Source organism: Artemia franciscana, chromosome 4, assembly GCF_032884065.1.
Source record: "Artemia franciscana chromosome 4, ASM3288406v1, whole genome shotgun sequence".
In the NCBI taxonomy this organism is placed as follows: Eukaryota; Metazoa; Arthropoda; class Branchiopoda; order Anostraca; family Artemiidae; genus Artemia; species Artemia franciscana.
Genome location: NC_088866.1, coordinates 44045972 through 44053244, shown reverse-complemented (window position 1 = coordinate 44053244; position 7273 = coordinate 44045972). Strand labels below are relative to the sequence as shown.

General features: G+C 32.1%; 1 protein-coding gene across 2 annotated transcripts in view; it reads right to left on the bottom strand.

Moving 5' to 3' along the window:
* The window catches only part of LOC136026470 (protein MON2 homolog), a 483967-nt gene that overhangs the window by 139949 nt on the left and 336745 nt on the right, over positions 1–7273 (bottom strand). The gene's annotated exons all lie outside the window — the stretch shown is intronic.

The following is a 7273-nucleotide window of genomic DNA, read 5'->3' as shown; positions in this document are numbered from 1 at the left end:
TTTGAACCAAACGATCTTGTGACAAGTCTCTAGTTGTAAATTGTTCTAAAAGGACAGGATACTTGTATCATTGGATTCCTTATTCTCAAAAGTATTTATTCATCGGGCTACAATTATGTTAATACTTAGACTTTAAATCACAGACTTGAAATCCTTTGTCCGAGATGATAGGGGTTCGAGTCCCGGTGTTGCTGCTTATGTGGTTTGTAACAGCCGTCAACGGTGTGTCTCTGTAAGCTCAGTACGAGTCGACCCAGTTCTAAATTGGTACCTGGCGAAATCTGGGGTAAAAAAACGCAAGGCGTCGAATGATTTCCCCCAACCACACATCGTGCTCCTGGCCGGAGGCAGAGAATTAGGAAATTCTCGAAATTTGAAAAAAAAGAAAAGATTAATTAATGATTTAGTGTTTTAATTTGTCTTGGGACTTAGCTTTGCTCTTTGGCTATATTAAATTAAAAAAATAAGTTTTTTAAATGAAAGTAAGGAGCGACATTAAAACTTAAAACGAACAGAAATTACTCCGTATACGAAAGGGGCTTTTCCTTCTCAACGCCCCGCTCTTTACGCTAAAGTTTGACTCTTTCTCTTAACTCTACATTTTAAAACAGTAAAAAACTTTAGCGTAAAGAGTGGGGCGTTGAGAAGGAAAAGCCCTTTTTATACACGGAGTAATTTCTGGTTGTTTTAAGTTTTAATGTCGCTCCTTACTTTCATTTAAAAAACTTGTTTTTTTATTTAATTTCTGAACGTTTTTAAATCAATGCATGTTTTCATTTTGGCTCTCCGCAGAGGAATAATTAAATCGAAATTTGTATATTTATTTTTTTTGGCTAAATGGCTTTCTCATAATTTTCATCGAATGATTTTGAGAAAAAAGAGCGGGGGAGGAAGCCTAGTTGCCCTCCGATTTTCGGTTAATTAAAAAGGCAACTAGAACTTTTAATTTTTTACGAATCTTTATATAAGTAAAAGATATACGTAGTTTATAAATTAGCTTACGTAAAGAACTTTTGTATTATTATGTTTTTATTACATATATGAGGGGGTTCGCCCCCTCGTCAGTACCTCGCTTAAATTTTGTCCCAATTCATTAAGAATGACCCCTGAATCACAAAAGCCGCAGAATAAATAGTTGAAATTACTAAAAATACTTTAGCGTAAAGAGCAAGGTATTAGGAGGAGGTGAGCCCCTCATATGGGTAATAATTTCTGTTCGTTTTAAGTTTTAATGCTCCTGCTTACTTCCAGCTGAAAAAAAACTTTTTCATATTTATTTTTTCATAGTTTTTTTTAAGTAATGGTAGTAAATCCTGCGCTCCCTTCATGGAAATTTTCTTCCCCCATGACAAATTCCTCGATGGAAAGTTTCCCCAGCATATCCCCCTCTTCTCAACCCCTGCCTCCTACCAAAAAATCCTCCTGAAAACGCCTGTACACTTCCCAATAACCATTACTATATGTAAGCACTGGTCAAAGTTTTGAACTTGTAACCCCTCTCACGGGGACTGTGGGGGAGTACGTCGTCCCCAAAGACATAGTTTTAAGGTTTTTCGACTACGCTGAATAAAATGGTTATCCGTTGACTTTGGGAAAATAATTAGCGTGGGAGGGGGCCTAGGCTCCCTCCAATTTTTTCGGTCACTTAAAAAAGGCACTAGAACTTTTCATTTCCGTTAGAATGAGCCCTCTCGCAACATTCTAGGACCACTGGGTCGATACGATCACCCTTGGGAAAAAAAACAAACAAACAAATAAACACGCATCCGTGATCTGCCTTCTGGCAAAAAATATAAAATTCCACATTTTTGTGGATAGGAGCTTGAAACTTCTACCGTAGGGTTTTCTGATACGCTGAATACGATGGTGTGATTATATGACTTATAGGGGGTGTTTCCCCCTATTTTCTAAAATAATGCAAATTTTCTCAGGCTCATAACTTTTGATGGGTAAGACTAAACTTGATGAAACTTATTTATTTAAAATCAGCATTAAAATGGAATTCTTTTGATGTAGCTTTTGGTACAAAAATTCTATTTTTTAGACTTTTGGTTACTATTGAGCCGGGTCGCTCCTTACTACAGTTCGTTACCACGAACTGTTTGGCAAAAGCTATCGAACATACATTTTTTCAACTAATTTATCTAACTTTTTTGTGCTAAATCATTGAATTTTTGTCTAAATTTTTGTTGTAATATTTTTTTTTTTTACATCAGTTGATGTTTTTTATAAAATTTTATGTCTAATGGGGTTTTTTGGTTCACAGCTATGAACGTGGGCAAGTTAGAGAGGAAACTGGCACTAATGTCAAACAAATTGCTAGTGCCATCTAAAGTGTGGCGTTTCTCTTTATTTGTTATATATATATATATATATATATATATATATATATATATATATATATATATATATATATATATATATATATACATGTATGGTATGTATCATGAAAAGAGAAATCACCAATGCAACAGCACAAACACAAAAAAAAAAAAGAGAGACAGAAGGAGAAAAGGAAGACTGTTTTCCTAAATTAGTGATTAATATAGACCAGCACTTGAATGAGGCCTTAATCCTACTCATCCATACAATCACATAGGTCAAACAGCATAGCCACACACAATCAACCATAAAGAATAATCCATGGACAGGCAGTCATGTCGTCAATAAGTATAAGTCGTCATTTACCAAACAATAGAAACAATAAAGACAAATAATTCAGCGGCAACAACCTAACACAAGGGCTCATCAGGAGAACACACTGGCCTATATAGGGTTTTGCCACTTTAAATTCTCTACCCAGCCAAGTGTTGTGGCTACCACAGAATATCCATGGCATCCCCGTGTCAGCTATCACCCCCAAAATACATGCCTATGAAAGAAAAAAAAAAGCAAATGTAAAACAACCAAGTAATGCCAAAACAAGCTTAACCTGTTAATATATCCCTCTTTTTAGCAACAATAGGTAAACTAAATATAATAAATTTTACCAAATCACAAATTTTAACACATTGCAAAAAACCTGAATGAACTAAACAATTATAGAATTCATCTTTACCATGTGGCTAATTTTTTTAAAAATCCGCTCAATTAGAAACACAATTCAAAATAAATGGCGCTTTAACAACATTTCTCAAACCTTCGAAATTAGTTGAAAATTTCTTTAAGTATTTCTAGATAATTCTTTTGATATTTATTTAAAAGTTCGTTATAATGAAAACTAAATTTTTTAAATTGCCAAGTTAATTTATTTGCAGAAAAACCTCTTGATATCAATTTTTGGCTTAAGATTTTACATCTATTTTTAAAATCAATATAATTACTACAAATCCTTGCATAACGAAGTAACGGTGAGAAAAACGCTGAATATGTGATATTTGTGTGTATATTACTTTCAGGGAATGGGAAACTAATCACTTCAAAATCAAAATCATCCGTTTTATTATACATTTTAAAACTTAATTTATTATTATCACAAATATTAATATTTAAATCTAAGAAATGATCTTCATGACCAGCGCCATGACTAGGTTCAAGAATAAGCTCTGATGGATATATATTTTTAGAAATATCAATGAAATCCTTACAATTTAAGACCAAAATATCATCTAAATATCTTTTATTATTTGACAAAACATGTTTTAAATTAATTGGATTATTCTTATCCATCATATATTTATATTCTAGTTGACTTAAAAACAAATCAGCTATAAATGGGCTGGCATTCCCCCCTTCCCCCCCATGGGAATTCCCACAATTTGCTTGTACAAATCACCACCAAATCTTATATAAGTATTGTATAAAACAAATTCTAATAACTCAAAAATCATATCCAAGCTGTAACATCTCAAGTTAACTGTAGTATTAAAGCAATTTGTCCATATAGCTTTTTTATTATAAGTGTCTATTTTTAAGAACCTTTTACTAGATAAGGGGAAAGATTTCTTGATAACAGTTTTTAAATTATCAAACACTACATTAAGTGGTAAATTAGTATACATTGTCGCAAAATCGAAAGACTCAATTCTTTTAGCTGAAACCATTGTTAAAGAATCTATCACCTGCAGTGAATTATTAACACTCCAATATGGATTAAAGTTCGAAAATTTTTTAATACCAGAACAATAGGTTTTAAGTTTATTAACAATTTCCTTTAAAATTTAAGAGAGGTCAGTAGCAGCAATGCGGGTTGGACATTTAGCTGCTCCAGCAATAAACCGTGGTTTAGGGGGATTCTTATGAAATTTTACAGTCCAATATAGGAAAGGGAACTTTTTATCATTGTCATTTATTTTAGTATTAAAATTTTTAAAAAGTATTTCTTTAGTCTTTTCAATTAAATTCTCATCCTCTATATTTACCTTTTCGTCAACATTAGTTGTGCATAACTCCCTTTTTAAGATATCACAATACAGCTTCTGACAAATTATGGCAAAATTATTATTAGCTTTATCCACTGGCACAATTACAAATTCATTCTTTAGATTAGCAATTGCTTGTTTAATCTTCGCATTATAAAATAATGATTTAGTGTTACTATTTTTTAAGTTAGAATATATTTTATTTCTTATTCTACTAATAATTAAATTCTTCCAACTTTGAAAACTCTCTTTATTTTTATTCTCTTTCTTACACCACTTATCAATAAATAAATCAAAATCATTTTCCAAGCCATCAAGAACACTCGATGGTTTCAGATGATGAGAAAGACGGAAATTAGCCCCTTTATTCATTATAATTTGAAGATCATCTTGCTTTATTATTGACAAGTCCCCTGTTATAACATGTTTGTAAGTAGGATTTACAAATGGGCCAAGTTGCTTACAATTACAAACCGGTTTCCAATTTATATCACTATCTAATCTTTTTAGTGTTAAATTATAATTAAAAATAATTTGCCCAATAGTTTTTGAAAATTTATAAGTTAAAACTGGACTATCATTATAATTCAAATTACTAGGAAGGGCCTGTTTCACATGCCGCTGATTTAAAATTTCTGGTAAATTAATATCTTCAATCATATATATATATATTTATATATATATATATATATATATATATATATATATATATATATATATATATATATATTGTATTTGAAGCCTCAGCATGCTCAAATTTATAAATCTTCTATGGTGAAGGAAACAGGTTACATCAACTGGATGTAGTGAAGTGACCTGCTAGGTGCAATACCAGTGACTTCTATCGTCACCCTGGTAGGGGTAGCTAATAACTATGGGTGTCGTCCTAATCAGTGGGTAGCCGAACATAAATGAAGGAGACTTTTGCCTACTGAGGTTCGAGAGAAAGGCTTGTATTAAAAATTGATTTCTTTTTATTCAATCTAGATAACAGCAGTACAGGGCGATTGACTCTAGACAACAACGTGATAGGGCATAGTGTCCCAAGAGGTTAAAGATAAGATACATAGACTATTACTGACATAAATAAAACCATACATGAATGCTCTCACATCAACTCAAAGTAATCTCAATTCCAGCTATGGCCAGAGGTCAAAGATATACCATAACAAATAGACGCCCGTCGATAAGTGGAGCTAGCATACATACTGTATGTCTAACCACGTATCCTGTTTCGAAACATGGATCTTGGTATTTCTCAATTTCCAATCTCAACCTACACACCCTGTAGCTTTGGTTAATGTGGTCATTTCCAAAACTTCTTATCTTAGTCCAGTTGTATTTATAATAAAAATCAATTTTCTGACAGGCTTTGTCAACCTACCATTGATCTTTAGACGGACATAGAAAGGGGTTCTACTCGTTTTTGTGTGTGGGGGGAGGAAGGAAGAAAAGAGCTAAAATTTAGTTTTTTGTCCTTTATGTCACTCAAAACATTCACATGCTGACCAGCACAATATTTAGAAGGGTGAGGGGTTATCATGAATGTTAAAATAAAATCTTGGGATAGGGATTGGTATATTTGTCTCATTGGATTCTTGTGACACTACAACACATCTTTGTTTCAACGTGTTTTTTCTCCTTTTCAGACTTGTTAAATAGTCAAAAATTTGAGCTTTTTTTACTAAAAGTAGTTTTTACTTAGTTCTACTAAAAGCCTTCGTTGTACAAACAGTTCGTTGGTAAACTCCAAGTCGAAAACTCCAAGAGCTATTTTTCAGTTTTTCAGCTTTTCTATATAATTTATGTTCAAGGCTTTATCAGGGAAGGGGTTTGACCCCCCTCTAAATGTTTGTCCGAATCGTAAAAACGTAGCAAAAATGAAAGTTTGTTTAGTTTTTAAATATTCTTAGTATAATTGAAGCCGGAAGTTTTATTTTGGTTGGCTTGTGAGACACTAAATCCTAAAGACAAACAATAATTTAAAAAAAACTGTAGGATGTTTACAAGCAAGGCATCTCGTTTTCTATCACTGTGTTTTTAAATAGGAAATTCCACATACCCTTCTTGTAGGTATCCTAGCCTATTTAATATCAAAATTTAATAACGAGTTTGAAGTACCAAGGACATTAAAATGAAACTTTCCCTCGAACTCTTCTTAGGTCTTTTCTTACCTGAAAAATATGATTTTCTATGTTATTGTCTTTGCTGTTTTTTCAAAATTATGAAGTGTTTATGCCATTGTCACATTTTCGTCAGAGTTGAAACATTGGAACGTGATGAAAAATAAATAGAAGTAATTAGTAGATTGGGCCATTCCGTTCGTCTGCAAAAATTCAAACTCTACCAAACTGTTGATTCCCAAAGATAACCAAACTTCTTCAGCTACTTGGTGGTATTTTCAAGTTTTTTTTTTTGTGTTTTTTTTGGCTGATTTTTCACCAGTATTTTTTTTAATCCACTACTGTAGATGACTTTAAAAAAGATAAATCACTTTTATTTTTTATGTACGTAGTCTTAAGTTTCTACTTTACTAACTTAAAGCAGTCAGAGCTCATTTCATTGCTATTAGGCTATTACTTTAAAATAAAAGATGTAGTTAAAAAATCAGTCGATTTAGGACGGAGTTAAATAGCCTAATGCACTGTTTTAATGGTCTCTAACGTTTTTTCAGTGCCTTAGAATTGTTTCAAATTCCTAACTAAAATTTCAAAGTCCCTTTCCTCAATCTAGGTACATTGCCCTATTATTTTAGTCACTTTAACATGGACCTGTTGAAAAAAAAAGAAGAAAAGAAGGCTCAATAAACTAACAAGAATTACTCAAATAAGCTTCTAGAAGCAGTAAACGGAGAGGTTTTTTTAATGTTTATTTTACATATAAAAATTGAAATACTATTGTTATAGAAAGTA